General features: G+C 40.7%; 1 protein-coding gene and 1 pseudogene across 1 annotated transcript in view; one reads left to right on the forward strand and one right to left on the reverse strand.

The window, feature by feature from the left end:
- The window catches only part of LOC126252865 (luciferin sulfotransferase-like), a 439,717-nt gene that overhangs the window by 149,300 nt on the left and 272,984 nt on the right, over positions 1 to 17,433 (forward strand). The window lies entirely within an intron of this gene.
- Positions 7,242 to 7,359, reverse strand: LOC126254000 (5S ribosomal RNA; annotated as a pseudogene).

Below are 17,433 nucleotides of genomic sequence, written 5' to 3' on the forward strand. Positions count from 1 at the left end.
GGAATAAGACAGCACCTATCCATATTTTTCTTCCACCGAAGACGCTTTACGACCTTCAAACTTTGTAGCGAAAATCCGCGACTTAATACGATCAATGAAAAATAATTTATTGTGGTGCTAGCATGGTTTCCTCTAGGCTCGCCACGAATTTCTTATACACTATCAGTTAATGAGAAAACTGGATAAACTATATTAAACTTCATGGTACTGCCATCAGTCACTGCTTCAACCTAAATTTAGTGGTGGAACCAAGTTCCGATACGTAGGTACAGGTTTAATGCGTGGAAATGTCCAGCTCATTGGGTGCATTCGACACTTGTCCTTACAAAGTATATAAATATGCAACGAAATAATATATTTAAATATAAGTATGAAAACACAAAATTGTAGAGCCTCGTAGGGGAGTCATCAACTCCTTTTGACCTACACGTACGGCATAATTGTAGTGCTCTCGAGCCACTTGCTGATGACTCGTTCCATACCGTGCTCTCCCTACTGTATTTAATCTTGTGAAGTCACCACCAGGCTCGTGACTCAAGCCACCTACCTTCGTCTATGTTCTTAATGAGTATCGGCGCGCCTACTGTCTCGATTTCTCTGTGGCGGTTTTTGTGTATCATCAACATGGAGAAATGCAATAAATATGGATGATACGATACTCTATGCTATTCTGCGGTTTGAATTCACTCTGGCCTTTTTTTTTTTTTTTTTTTTTTAAAGCAGTTGCATTGATTTGATTTTGTAAATTATACTGACTATATTATACACATGCATAAGGCATTATTCGTACTACAACTTCTCCCGGATAATTATTTTGTTCAAATTGCACAAGAATTCCACCTGACGTAGTGTAATAATGTTGACTGTAAGTTGTGTTCATATCACTAAAATTACAGATCGTACATCAGAGCTTTTATAATTTTTGTCTTCGATGGATTTAATTGGTTCAAATGGCTCTGAGCACTGTTGTACTTAACATCTTAGGTCATCAGTCCCATAGAACTTAAAACTACTTAAACCTAACTAACCTAAGGACATCACACACATCCATGCCCGAGGCAGGATTCGAACCTGCGACCGTAGCAGTCCCGCGGTTCCGGACTGCAGCGCCTAGAACCGCACGGCCACCACGGCCGGCGATGGATTTAATTATTCTTAGCAAATTGATCATGAAAAGGAACCACAGAATACCACCAGCACACAACACTGACCTATGCTACCACAGATATTTTTCTCCGTGATTCGTGCGTAGTTTAATTTTGGTCTCATACATCAGCAATGAAATCTGGTTCAGCAATAAATACCATCAGCACTGTTCTTAGAAAATGCAGTCTGATTCGACTAATTTTTTCTTTTATAAATAGAGTTCAGTACCAACGGTGTACATTTATTTCTTACACATCGGAATATTGTTTGCAATTTCAAGTAATTTAAATTTGCCGCTGTGATAAAAGTTAAGATGGCGGCCAACAAAAGATAGAGGATTTCTTTTTTAATCAAGACTTTCCTTTGCTCAATAAATAATTAATCATTTAAATTGATGCCACCTATAAAAAATTATTAAATTGTTTTGCAAATTAGTTTAACACAAACCCATGCTATTTTCAACTAGAACTACAGACAACTAACAATGGCTGCGCTTCTTGCAGCTATGATAAAACAATTAATACAAAGCTATAATTAAAACAGGAAGTGAATTTTCAATAATTAATCATAAATAGTTTTAACGCATTTGGCTCTGTTGTTACCAGCAAATGAACATAAAAGTACAATAACTTTACGTTAATTGTTTTCCATTCAACAGACCTCAAATCGATTCGCGTCTTGCGTCGGCAACGTGCATCAGAAGAAGACGACAAAAGGGTACAAAACAAAAGAGGAGAATGACATAGATTAACAAAGAATGTGAAACAAATATTGTCTCTGTTTTACATAATATCATCTTTTTAAGAAATAATTACATAACTGAATGCATGTTATTGAGTTACGTAATTTTCCACACGTTCATATTCCACTCGTAATAAAAAAATATATATCTCGTTGATGTTATATCTCCCCGTACGATTTCCACGTTTTTGGACCCTGTAGAAAGATATACGTGGTCGTCGATTTGATTTGGACAAAGAGCTCCACGCTTGAGTACGGTCATGGTTCTGCAGGAAACCGGAACCACTTTTCCGTGAAGGCATTGACCGTCTTGTCTCACAGTGGGATAAATGTGTTAACAGCTATGGCGATTACTTTTGAAATAATAGACAGTTTACTTACATTTTTCTATCTGCTTATATTTGACTGCCCCTTGTAGATCATTTTGTGGATAAGGCGAACCAAACGCTGCGTCTTGTTGGAAGAACACTTAGTAGATGCTACTAATTCACCAAAGAGACTTCAACACTACTCTTGCTCGTCCTCAGAGAGGACTGCAGAAAGATATCGAGAAAGTTAAAAGGGCAGCTCGTTTTGTACTATAGAAAAACGGGGAAGAGAGTGTCATGCATATCATACCCAATTTGAGGTGGCAACCAATATAACAAAGGCGATCATTCCACGGAATTTCAATCAGCAACTTTGTCCTCCGAATGCGAAAATATTCTGTTGGCGCTCGCGTCCATAGGTGTAGATGATCATCGTAATAAAATAAGAGAAGTTAGAGCTATCCTGAAAATACATGTCTTCGTTTTTCTACGAGCAGTCGGAGAGTGGAACAGGAGACTACAGAGTGGAAGTCGTTGGATGAGCCCTCTGACAGGCACATTTCAGCGTAGACACGAGTTTATAGGTGTACATATTTTGAAAAGCTTGTCACGCTCCACACCCTGTCGCAACAGAGAGAATAATGTCTTGCTCTCATTTCTCAGTCCAAAGAAAAGGTCACCATTCTATGGGAATAGAATATAATTCAATAAACTAAAGAAAATCCTTTCTTCCAGCAATGTCAGATATGATTTGTGTCTGATGTTACTCACATTAGCGGTGTTTAGAATAGTCCACAATTTGAAGAAAATCGTTTTGGATGTTAGGCCACGTCACTACAAAACACTAATATGTAATGACGCAGACTAACACCCAAAATGATTGTATTCAAACTTAAACTGGTCGTGGAAGCCTACAAACTTATAATAGAACAAAATTTTATCGAAGTTGGGAATAATGTCATTGTCTCTGCAACTTAATTAAACCACCAGATAACTCAATGCCATTATTCTTCTCCCGAGGACCTGCTCCCATTTTTTATTTTAGATACCTTTATTAGTCTTTAGAATATCTAACATTACGGCCGTCTATGAGCAGTTTTTAAACCTAGCGACTTGGCTCCTAAGATTTGTTAACCGCATTATGTAGGTCAGATCTAATAACTGTTGTCTTACATACATGGAGAGATATAATGGATCAAACGGAAGTTCAGAATTACACATTATCTAGTATCATGAAGCATTAGCTAAATAAATTAAATAAATGAGAGGAAAAACCGCGATATAACTTACACAGCACACAGATAAATAATTAATACATTAGGTCATGGGATAAACAAAGTACTACAAATACGTATGTTAAAAATAATTTCGTGTGGTTCAGTGCAGTGATGTCAATAGCAAGTAATTAGTCCACTGTTCCACAGCCCTTTATTTACAAAAAATGGTTCAAATGGTTGTGAGCACTATGGGACTTAACTTCTGAGGTCATCGGTTCCCTAGAACTTAGAACTACTTAAACCTAACTAACCTAAGGACATCACACACATCCACGCCCGAGGCAGGATGCGAACATGCGACCGTAGCAGTCGCGCGGTTCTAGACTGTAGCGCCTAGAACCGCTCGGCTACGCCGGCCGGCTCTTTATTTACACTCACAGATGTTCAAATGGCTCTGAGCACTATGGGACTCAACTGCTGAGGTCATTAGTCCCCTAGAACTTAGAACTAGTTAAACCTAACGAACCTAAGGACATCACAAACATCCATGCCCGAGGCAGGATTCGAACCTGCGACCGTAGCGGTCTTGCGGTTCCAGACTGCAGCGCCTTTAACCGCACGGCCACTTCGGCCGGCACTCACAGATGTATTACAATGAGTTTACAATGAGTCAGATCGAAAATATCAACACTACATGAAATCAGTGACGTAAGTTTCTTGGTCTGTATCGATTTAGCCAGTGAGGCAGTTACGCGCGGAGATTCAAACAGTCCGCCAGATACAATTATAAGTTGTTCTCATAGCGTACATGATAGCGCACGAGACTTCTCAGCCTTTGGTTCGGGTTCAATCGTAGGCTCCCGTCCTATGTGCTATTTTTGTACAGCGTTATTGTTCATTTTTAGGAAACCATTTGAAGAACAAGTTTGGCGACATCGTCTCTGGCAGGCCGCTTGAATTTGCACACGAAACGACGTGAATGGCAAACGTAAATGCCAATGAACTCGGAAACGGCGTAACATATTGAATTTTCTGTGAACAGTCGCTTCTTAACACAACTCTGCAACACCCTTACAAACTTTTCAGACTGTTACTGACCACCCTGCATAGAGTATTTGCAAAGTGACAATAAAAGATTTGGATGATCTTACTCGATCTATAGCTCGTGGAGCCTTAGTTTGTTGTCCTCTTGGCGTATGCGTGATCTTGTTGCATAGTAAAAATATATCCAACACTCTTTTAACGGTTTGATGACCTTTAAGTATACAACATTATTTCGGAAGTTCGGAAAAAATAATGAAGATCATTTGTATTTGGAATATGAGGAGTTTCGTAAAGTGATATGACCAGTCAGGGAGTACTGGATTTCGTTGTCCACTGGTCAAGCACGCATAGTGTAGTCTACCTGCCAGACGAAGGAGATCGTCTTCAGTGGCTGGATGAAATCATCGAAATTGACAGTCTTTCGTTACCTACATCTACATCTTCATGGATACTCTGCAAATCACATTTAAGTGCCTGGCAGAGGTTCATCGAACCACCTTCACAATTCTCAATTATTCCAATCTCGAATAGCGCGCCGAAAGAATGAACACCTATATCTTTCCATACGAGCTCTGATTTCCCTTATTTTATCGTGGTGATCGTTCCTCCCTATGTAGGTCGGTGTCAACAAAATTTTTTCGCATTCGGAGGAGAAAGCTGGTGATCGGAATTTCGTGGGAAGATTACGTTGCAACGAAAAACGCCTTTCTTTTAATGATTTCCAGCACAAATGCTGTATCATTTCTGTGACACACTCTCCCATATTTCGTGATAATACAAAACGTGCTGCCATTCTTTCAACTTTTTCGATGTACTCCGTCAGTCCTATCTGGTAAGGATCCCACACCGCGCAGCAGTATTCTAAAAGAGCACGGGCAAGCGTAGTGTAGTCTCCTTAGTAGGTCTGTTACATTTTCTAAGTGTCCTGCCAATAAAACGCAGTCTTTGGTTAGCCTTACCCACAACATTTTCTATGTGTTCCTTCCAATTTAAGTTGTTCGTAATTGTAAGACCCAGGTATTTAGTTGAATTTACGGCTTTTAGACTAGACTGATTTATCGTGTAACCGAAGTTTTAACGAGTTCCTTTTAGCACACATGTGAATGTCCTCACACTTTTCGTTATTTGGGGTCTACTGCCACTTTTCGCACCATTCCGTTATTTCTTCTAAATCGTTGTGCAATTTCTTTTGATCTTCTGATGACTTTATTAATCGATAGACGACAGCGTCATCTGCAAACAACCGAAGACGGCTGTTCAGATTGTCTCCCAAATCGTTTATGTAGATAAGGAACAGCAAAGGGCCTATAACACTACCTTGGGGAACGCCAGAAATCACTTCTGTTTTACTAGATGACCTTTCCGTCAATTACTACGAACTGTGACCTCTCTGACAGGAAATCACAAATCCAGTCACATAACTGAGACTGTATTCCATAAGCACGCAGTTTCATTACGAGCCGCTTGGGTGGTACAGTGTAAAAAGCATTCCGGAAATCCAGAAATACGGAATCGATCTGAAATCCCTTGTCAATAGCACTCAACAGTTCATGTGAGTAAAGAGCTAGTTGTGTTTCACAGGAACGATGTTTTCTAAGCCCATGTTGACTGTGTGTCAATAGACCGTTTTCTTCGAGGTAATTCTTAATGTTCGAACACAAGATATGTTCTAAAATCCTGCTGCATATCGACGTTAACGATATGGCCCTGTAATTTAGTGGATTACTCCTACTACCTTTATTGAATATTGCTGTGACCTCTGCAACTTTCCAGTCTTTGGGTACGGATCTTTCGTCGAGCGAACGGTTGTATATGGTTGTTAAGTATGGAGCTAACGCACAGCATACTCCGAAAGGAACCCAATTGGTATACAGTCTGGACCAGAAGACTTACTTTTATTAAGTCATTTAAGTTGTTTCACTACTCCTAGGATATTTACTTCTACGTTACTCATGTTGGCAGCTGTTCTCGATTCGAATTCTGGAATAGTTACTTCGTCTTCTTTTGTGAAGGCAATTCGGAAGGCTGTGTTTAGTAACCCTGCTTTGGCAGCACTGTCTTCGATAATACCTCCATTGCTATCGCGCAGAGAAGGCATTGATTGTTTCTTGCCGCTAACATACTTCACATACGACCAGAATCTCTTTGGATTTTCTGCCAGGTTTCGAAACAAAGTTTCGTTGTGGAAACTGTTATAGGCATCTCGCATAGAAGGTCGCGCTAAATTTCGAGCTTCTATAAAAGATCGCCAATCTTGGGGATTTTGCGTCTGTTTAAATTTGGCATGTTTGTTTCGTTGTTTTTGCAACAGTGTTCTAACCCGTTTTGTGTACCAAGGAGGATCAGCTCCGTCGTTTGTTAATTTATTTGGTATAAATCTCTCAATTTCTGCAGATACTATTTCTTTGAATTTAAGCTACATCTGGTCTACACTGATATTATTAATTTGGAATGAATGGAGATTGTCTCTCAGGAACGCGTCAACTGAACTTCTATATACTTTTTTGATTAGGTAATTTTTCGCTTATTTATCGAGGATTTGGGGATTACAATATTCAGTTTCGCTACGACAACACTGTGTTCGCACTCTTGTCTTCAGGCCACAAGCGGCCCATCGGGACCATCGACCGCCGTGTCATCCTCAGCGAAGGATGCGGATAGGAGGGGCGTGTGGTCAGCACACTACACTTCCGGTCGTTATGAAGGTTTTCTTTGACCGGAGCCTCTACTATTCGGTCGAGTGGCTCCTCAGTTGGCATCACGAGGCTGAGTGCACCCCGAAAAATGGCAACAGCGCATGGCGGCCCGGATGGTCACCCATCCAAGTGCCGGCCATGCCCGACAGCGCTTAACATCGGTGATCTGACGGGAACCGGCGTGTGCGCTGCGGCAAGGCCGTTGCCTGACAACACTGTGTTCGCTAATCCCTAAATCGGTTTTGATGCTCGTTATTAACTCAGGATTATTTGTTGCTAGGAGGTCAAGTGTGTTTTCACAATCGTTTACTATTCGCCTGGGCTCATGGACTAGCTGCTCGAAATAATTTTCAGAAAATTTGTTTACTATTCTTGAGTGCGTGGATTTCCCGCATGAAACACAGTCGTTGGACTGTTCTGATCCAGTAAATACGTGCACTTTAGAGCACGACTGCCGTTCACTCCACAGCAAGGTTATCTTTGTGACGAATATTACTGTAAAGCGAACCATGTTTTGCAAATTAGTCTCTAGTAGGAAATTTCTATGAGGCTGGAAGGTACAGTGAGGGCCTTCGCATGTTTTATATTTCTTTTTTTTTCTGAGAGGCCGTGACGCGTACTGGGTGTACTTGATAGTTCTGCCGGGCACGCACGCAACAGCGTTCCTTTCAACCAAACAATCGCAGATTGAATTTGATTGCCAAAAAGTCTCTATGTTGGGTGAATTAAGTGCGCTATTATGTCCAGGACAATGTCTCTATTGATTGGTGGACGTATGTGCATGTATTTTTGCCACTCTGTTACAAATGTAACTCTTCCATCGATTAACATCACTGCTTATACAATCTAAGGTCACTACAACATCCGTCTACAACACCATGTAAGTAATATCGTACCCTGCTGCTGTGCAGAAATGGCTTGTTAATTGTGCTTAACGAGTGCTCCTACAAATTCCAGATATGACAATGTTATCTTCTGACAAGTACTGATCTATTCTTGCTACAGGCTAAGTGAATTATTGTGTTGCCGTGTAAACACTGTGGATTTACAGAGCTGCCCCGTACACTTGTGAATCTGGATATCGTGATTTTTAGTAGCTGATATCCACCGTGGGATTCAAATCCAGCACAGTGGAGGGTATACCCATGTATTCCATTGTGCTGCTACATTGTTAGATAGCTAATGATTCCAGTCAATTGCCCTGCACCAAGTTTCTTGGAATAATAGTCTTGTCATGATTGACACAGAATAGTCATAGTGGGTCACAAACTTTAGTTATGGCGTGTGACAGTTTCTTTTTTATAGTACTGCTGTTAGGTAATTTTTCTTTAACATGCTCAGTGCTGATGCAAAAGTTGTACATTGCTATATTCCAGTATACCTAAGATTTGAGTCTTGTACAAACACCTCGCTCTTCATATCCCTATATGTATTGCAACTGAAGTAGTGGCCCGCGTTCAATAGTTTCATGACGGCCGTTAGTTCGTAATACATAGCGATAGCTTCATTTTCGTTATCCGCGCCAAACGCGAAGTCATCGATGAAAACTTTGCTTGCTAGCACCCATGCAGCAATAGGAAATGAGATCTAATGTCTAGAAGTGTGTTTCTTCAGCGTTGCTGAAAGCAAGAATCGACTGCATGTCAGAAAGAATGGGAGTGAAATAATTGTTTTACAACACTAACGGTAGGTTAGTGGTGGCTTGTTATTTCTCCTACAGCTGTGTAGGAACAGTGTATAACTTAATCTAATTAAAATATGCAGGATATTGTTCCAAATCCATCCTGAATTCCTATACTAATGAACCTAGTATTAGCAGTTGTTATGTAACGTAACAAACATCAACTCACACAGCACCCTAACAAACAACATCGTCATAGATTAGATCCGTATGTACGGAACAAACTGAGTTATCCTGAAGAGGGATGTTCATGTGGATAATACTAATATGGGTATAACCAAATTTGGAAGCTGGAATTGAAGATGAATACCAAGTCCTCTTCCACAGGTGGTGTTGGTGAAGGAATATCTATATCAACTCATTCCTGTCTTCTTTTATGCCCTTTTTAAATTACACGATAAATTTATAATTTCCTACTTCCAATTACTACATTTTTCTTTAGAAAATAAGTGTAATTGCTGTAAATAAATAAAAGGTAACACCAAAGTTCAGACAAAAGAACTCCATGCAGCCCCACTTCCACATAGTGCTGCATGGGCCTCAAGTGCGTAGTCCAATTTTGCTGCTTGGTGGTGGCCATGGGTACTGACTAAGAGGTCTGTGTGAAGCACTACGCCTGATTAAAGTAATAAGATGGCAGGTCCTTGTAGTCAAGACACAGACTGGAAAAACACACCAGCCAGTCTAGTGAAACGGTAAGTAATTACTTCGTGGTATGATAACTTCCGTGAATATTTTGAAAAACGTTGTGCAATGAAAATCTTGTCAAATTCCTGACGTCTTCGTGCGAGACGAGTTACAAAAATGCTTCCACAATATCGCTAATAATAGCCGCGGGATGTGATCGGAACCGTAATAGAGCAGGGAGTATTGCTGATAGAAGATTGGGTCCTTTCTTGAAGATGTTGTTCAGAGAAGGTGCATTGTTCTCACGAGAAGATACATCAAAAACGATTCTACACTTTATGTTACCCTGTTTCTCCACCTTAACAACCGCTTGCGAAACGTAAAACATGGTGTTACTTGGTTCTTCAAGAAGAGCGAGTTCTGCATGGTTCTTTTTAACATAATCCAACATGACGGGGTGGTAAATGTTATTAAGGACTCGTTCCTATGGAGTCTTTTATGTAAACTACTAAATATACTTTCTGCATTGAGATGATTATTAGGATATAGAATAATATTTTGTTTGGAGAGGAATTCCGCGCAAGATACCTTTGTAGTTCTGCTTTCAACGAGACATGTTTCAGCACTTTCTGTGCTCTCTTCAGTGGGTTTATTTGTATTTACTTTCCACTAAATTGTTGTGTACATGTTAATTTTTAATGAAACATTTGGTACAAAATATTCATATTTGTAAAATGAACGATTGTTGCAAAATATTTTACACTGTTTGCATAAAGTACACAGCACAGAGTTTCCGCCGCCGTTACCTGTTGTGGCTGCGTAGTGTTCATTTGTTTCGTGGCACGTTCGTTTGGGATGTGGCGCGTGGATCTGAACTGTTGTTGACATTTGTTGTGTTTAATTCGTGTGTGCGTGTGTGTGTATGTGTGTGTGTGTGTGTGTGAGAGAGAGAGAGAGAGAGAGAGAGAGAGAGACCGAGTGTGCGTGTGTGCGTGTATCTGTGTGTGACTCAGTGAGTGGCTGAGTACGTGTGTCCAAGATAAGGAGAGGAAGAGAAAGAGAGTATTTGAGAGAGAGAGAGAGAATGGGGGATGGTTGTGCACACGTATGTAAAGCATGTAAAGTTTAATTATAGAGGCTATAATTTGCAGTTTTAGGTCGAGTGTTATTTCTATTCTGCCAAAGAGGGATTTATTGCACAGCGATGTATATTGGTTTAGTACTTACTTTCATTAGGCTATTGGTTTTTGGATGTGATATTTTTCTTCTGTTGTTAATTTTTGGAACAGGCTGTTAGCAGTTTCAAGGATGTCTGTTTCTGTGTTCATTGAGTGGTGATACTCTGCTGTTAAGTGATCTGCAAATATTGAGTGTAGGTTTTTTTTTTTCAGTGCTCTGACATTTTCTGTACACCTGGTTCTAAAATTCATGAAAGGTTGAACACGTATAGAGACTGACAGCAGTTGGCAGTTAGTTTATATTTATCACACTGGCCATATTAGTCAGTGTTGGTGGTATTTCTTCCAAGTCTCTCCTGTATTGTGTTGCAGGTTCCATATGCATTGTTATGTCCTTGTCTTTTTAATATATTGCCCACCCTTTGTGAGATTTTGTTGCTGTAACTATCTGCCATTTGTTGCTTACTGTCTGCTGATTTGTTGTGAATTGTATTGTGTTTGTATGTTTTGTGATTATGTGTTGCCTGTTTTTGTATTTTTTTGTTTATTTTAGCTACTGTCTTTGTATTGTACCCATCCTCCTATGCAGTTTGTTTTATTGTGTTCTGTTCCTTTGTGTAGTCATGTTTGTTCATGGATGCTCTGTTCAGTCTATGTAGTAAATATCTAAAGCTGGCATCTTTATATGTTGTGGGGTGTTTGGGTTCTTTATGAACGATGGTATTCGTGATTGTAGGTTTACTGTAAACTGTGAACTCATGTATGTTGTTTCTCTTGAGTACGGTGAGTTCTAAAAAATTGAGTTTTTCATTTGTTTGTTTTTAAATGGTGAACTGTATTTGTGCATGGATGGTGTTTATGTCCTCATGAAGTTCTTTTACACGAAATTGTGATTCATCTATTAGACGTATTATATCGTCTACATATCCGTACCAACACTTTATGTTGTACAGCTTTGGTTTTACTATGTGAAAATGTCAGCTAGGAAGCCACTGATTGGGGACCCTATAGGTAATCCCCCTCATTGAGAGCAAAGTTTGTTGTTGAATGTGAAGTAGTTCTGAATATCTTCAACATTTCGCGGCCCTGTCAGCAACTGCATAAATATTAATTTTAATTTTAATAATGAACAGCATCAGTTGCACCGTTTACCTAGAATTTACCTAGGTTTCAGTCAGGATAACCCAGCCTTCTTCAGAATAACAGTATATACCGTTTGTCCATAGTGGACACCGTCAAGCTAAAACTACAAATCCATAAATTATCTTCGAACTGTAAAACTTACCTGGCACTGCCTCGGCCCCACTTCGCGACCGCGATGCGGCAGCCACAACTGCTGTACTCGTTATCCCGACTGAAACCTAGGTAAATTCTAGGTAAACGGAGAAGCTGAGGCTGTTGATTATTAAAATTAAAATTGAAGTAGTTTTGCTCCGTGATGAGCTTGACTACCGCTGATATTTCTTGTATGTGTGTTGTGAGTACGTATTCTTGTACTTGGAGATTTCTGTCTACACTACCGTTTGTGGATATTGCAGCACCAAGAATAAAACGCATGAGTTCAATTTGTTTAATACAACAGGTTAGGTACAAGACAAGTAAGAAATGATTACCTTTTCAAGTCCGTACATGTCCTTTCAGCCCTAGTATTCAATATGTCGTGTGGTCACCATGCGATGCAATTAGAGCTGCTGTACGCCGTGGCATTGATTCAATAAGGTTCTGAATACGTTCCTGAGAGATTTCCCTCCACGCAGTTTGTATCCGAGCCCACAAATCCGTGAAACCAGTTACTGGAGGATAATGACGCACCAGGTGCCGACTAACCATATCCCAGACATGTTCGATGGGGGACATGTTCGGCGAACCCGTAGGCCAAGGAAGCAACGGTATCCTTCGCTCTTCGAAGAATGCCTGTACATACCTCGCAATATATGTCCGGGCATTGTCCTGTTGAAATGTGGCCTGTGGAGATTCCTGAAGCAGAGTGAGTACCTCAGGCTCCACAGCCTCCGTTAGGTAATGATTGATGTTCAAAGTGCCCGCAATACGTATCAGGAGAGATCGGTTGTTGTAACCAGTGGCACCCCAAACGATTACACCTGGTGTTTGTCCGCTATGCCGCTCCACAATGCAGCCCTCCAGGTTGCACTCACCACGGTACCGCCGGACACGTATGCGGTCACCACTGTAAGACACGTTGAAGCGGGACTCATCTAAAAATATTATATATTGCCACTCAGCACCCCAGTGACGGTGTTCACATGCCCATTGGAGTCGGAGGAGCTTGTGGGTCCTGGACAATGGAAGCCGACGTAATGGCATGGGAGCAACCAGTCCAACCTGTAGCAGACGGCGACGAACCGTCGATGCCGACAAGTTCTCACCTGTTGTAGTCCTCCAGCGACGAGCCAACACCGTGGATGACGCTGTGGGGTCCGTAATAGACATGCGAACAAGATGACGGTCATCCCGTACTGTGGTCATGTTCCGTGGTCCAGAGCCCGCTCGTCGCTGCGTACGACCTTCCTCTATCCATTGCTTCGACACGTGCATCACTGACGTAGCAGAATGTCCTCTGCTAGCCCAAATGTCACGGTATGACAATCCCGTTTCCCGGAGACCGATCATTCTGTCCCGTTAGAACTCGCTCACGTGCCGATATGGCTCCTTTTGACGTCGACGAGGCATACTGGCACTCACTGAATTGATTCCACCTTGTGTGATAGCTCTGCACCGACTACATTGGGCGCAACACCGACCCTGTCGGACCGACATGAGAGGACTCTGCTCGGCCTACGTGTATCCCAAAACGTATCACGTACTGCTTGCTCACCCTCGCCACTTCCATCAAGTGTAGCGCTATTCGGGTAATTTCTTCTCGGTGTTGCACTTTTCACAAACGGCAATGTATGACTTAAAAATCCTTAAAACTAGTAACAGCCTGTACTAAAAATTAACAATAGAAGAAAACTATCACATTCAAAAATCACTAGCCCAAGGAAGGAAAGTACTAAACGAATACACATCACTCTGCAATAAAACCGTCTTTGTCACAGTATTAGAAACAATCCAAAAATGCAAACGATCAGCCTCTATAGTGCAATTCCATTCTCCCCTTACTGCATACCACTCATTCTACATTCCTATCCACAAGCTTCCCCCCTCCCACCCGTCTCTCCCACTCTTGGATACACACACTGACTCTCTCTCTCTCCCTCTCTCTCTCTCTCTCTCTCTCTCTCTCTCTCACACACACACACACACACACACTCACACTCACACTCACACACACACACACACACACACACAAACATCGGCCACGAGGCATACCGAGATAGTCCGTGCAGTTCACATAACGCTGTGTTCTGGATGGCGCAGTGGTTACCGCACCTACCTAATAAGAAGGAGATTCCGAGTTCGAATCCCAGTCCGGTACATTATTTTGTTCATCGCCGCTGATTCCTCTTAATGTCCTGCTGCTGCTAACACCAATGATCCCCCTTCAATTTACATATACTATTAACAGCAACAACCCACTCCACCACACACAAATCAACACTACGTTTATAACGGATACCTGTTGTTACGGGGGACAATATACTTACGCAGCAGGTGTTGGTAGCGGCCATAAACATATAGATCCGAAGTCAGCCGACTTTCAACGATCACAGAGGGCAAGTAAAAGTTTGTTTGCAATCAGAGAAATCTTACGAGGAGTTTTAAATAAGCTAGATCACGGATATCAACATTACATCAAATAAAGGATGTAAATGTATACATCAATTCCCAATGTAAATTACACACCGCATAGCTAGATAAATAATAGATGTATATAAGGTCATGGGATAAACACAGTACTGCAAATATACAAGCTAAAAGTAATTTCGTGTGTATCAATGGGTGAGAGTAAGTATTTCAATTTGTATTGTGTCTGCATAGTGAATGTTATTACTTGTATTCTATCGAACAACATTCAGTGGTCATTAAGTCCCACTTAAAGGTTGCCGTTCCATCGAAACTGAATAACGCTCAATGAAAATAGTGTGATACAGTCTGACTACTCTCATTCGCTGCTCTACAGGCATCCATACTTAAACAGGACAACGGAACATTTTGTTTAACAATTGAAATATGTTTGTATTGCTTACTGGTTAATTTACCTCCACAGAAATCAATTTGAATCTTCAGAATAACATTTATTTTTTGACTAATTGCTGCGATGTGTATCCAAATTTGTGCATTCGCAGATGAAGTGGCTATACTTCCTCGTGATGATGTTGCAACACCACTGTATCAGAAATCATGTATGCGGAATATCGACAAGCTGACCTCTCGATCATCTTGGCGCCACCTACCTTCTATGAACTTCCACTACAAGCAGATGGTGTTCTGATTAGAAATGCTGCCTGAATTGCGGATACGAGAATTCTTTGTTTAATTACTTCCACATAAGGGTTTCGTGGGAGACCTCAGTGTTTTGCACTTACGCTATCCTAGGAAATTGGTACTCCATTTAACCCATTTTCTAAAAAGTGTGAATCTGAAATAAAGATATGAGACTTTATTAACTTCATACTTATTATTCTATCTCAAGAATACAAAAGATTTATATAGATCAAACAATATTTCCTCGGTAGTCAAACAAAGATCAGTTTTTAGCATACGTTTGACAAGTATAGAAATGCAAAACCTATTGTGAGAGCGAAACACCGACTTACCAAACCCGACGGTCAATTAAATGAACTTTACGAACAGAACAGAATCTGCTCCACTGATTGTAATCTTAAGCCACACTGCCATAGCATTAGGCGTCTAAACCGATAAATCTCAACAAGCAACATGGCTCACCACACACGTAGTAATGGAAAAATGTTATCTTCAGATCCAGAATAGTCCCTATGAGATAAACTATATATTTCACTGAAGCACTTCAAAAAAGTGGTTCAAATGGCTCTGAGCACTATGAGACTTAACATCTGTGGTCATTAGTCCCCTAGAACTTAGAACTACTTTAACCTAACTAACCTCAGGACATCACACACATTCATGCCCGAGGCAGGATTCGAACCTGCGACCGTAGCGGTCACGCGGTTCCAGACTGAAGCGCCTAGAACCGCACGGCCACACCGGCCGGCGAAGCACTTCACACATACAAATTCATGCTGCTTTCATATTTTGCTCTCTCTCTCTCTCTCTCTCTCTTTCTCATCATGTAAAATCGTATATGTAACATCTCTCAACAGCTTACATTTTCACACTGTAAGAAAGCAGACATTTCCACTACCATCTCCAGCAACAGAATAGAGAGAACACATGCTTTGATCTCCGAAACTCGCAATGCCTTAACGTCCGCGTGCCTTCACCCCTTATTGGCTTAGGCCGTTCACGCTCCAGAGAACTTCAAGAGAGAAATTCCCGTGGCCGACGCCCGTGGGAAAATCTATTAGTGAGTTCAGGGATAACAGTAAATGTTGTTCGCAAATAATTGACACGTAATAAACTCAATGTTTGTAACTTGGAATGTGTGCGAATACAACGACAACTTTCATCAGACTGCCCTGAAGTTGGAGAGCAGATTTAAATCATTTTCCGTGTAGCAATAACAGAACACATTCCAAGCTGATCGCTTAAACCATCCTAAAATGCGGAATATGGTCTCCATTCACCAATTAGTAGAAGAATGAACAAAGTTCATGATCCACTACATAGTACAAGTCCGTCCACATACAGTCATGTAAAAGTCATAGAACGTTCGTTTAGAAGTTATCATGAATTTATGTAACAGCAGTGAACTTTTGTTATCTGAATGTAGACATTAATCTCAAAATCACATATGAAACATTAAACTGTATAGAATGTAATAAAAGTCCTTAAAATAGAGACTGGACGAAGTTATTCCTACTGATAATAGGATCACAGCATGGTCTGAATTCTCCTAAAAAAATGAAAAGTGTATGAGTGAAGACTAAGCTATGACCCCACTATGACCGTGATTACATTAGTAAAATGTGTAATGTGAACAAAATTATTCAAATGAGCAGTGTAGTAAGTTAACAGAAAATATGGCCACATTATGGCCATAAAGTTAAAGTGAAACATCCATAAGTAACATGTGAAAATCGTAAAAAAATAATGCAGTTGAATATATACCAAGTTAACTCAAAATACGGCTGCAGCATAGCCATGATGTGGCAAGTAAAGTATCCAAAGTACCACGTGAAAATGGTACAAAATTACGCAGCTAAAAAGTATAACAAGCAAACACAAAATATGACAGCACTACAGCTCTGATTTTGCAAATGAGTTGTCCATAAGAACATGTGAAAATGGTGCAAAAATATGCAATTTAATAGTGTAGTAAGATAATTCAAAAGATGTCATCACTACTACCATGATCTTGCAAGTGAAAAATCCAAGAGTAACGGCATATATGAGTGTTCGAATGATCTCTTGTTTAAAGATACTGCTAAAACCTAACCTTATGCAGGTAACTCTAATTGTGCGAACTTAACAACTACATAGACATGAGTACTCTTTCATTCTCTCTCTTTCTTTTCTTGAGACCTTTGTCCCTCTGCAACGTGGTGTCGGCGTTGATACTATTTCTTTGGCAGTGTTAGTTGCAGAGAGTGGCCGGATGCCCTTCTTGCCGACACCCCAAACACCATGGGATGGAATGAGGGTACCCCAGCTGTCTGCGTCTAGTATAAGCCGTGAAATAGTGTGAACGGTGTTCAGATATCTGTGAGTCGTGTAACTGTGGTGGAACGTGGGGACCATCCCAGTATTCAC

Source organism: Schistocerca nitens, chromosome 4, assembly GCF_023898315.1.
Source record: "Schistocerca nitens isolate TAMUIC-IGC-003100 chromosome 4, iqSchNite1.1, whole genome shotgun sequence".
NCBI classification, from domain to species: Eukaryota; Metazoa; Arthropoda; class Insecta; order Orthoptera; family Acrididae; genus Schistocerca; species Schistocerca nitens.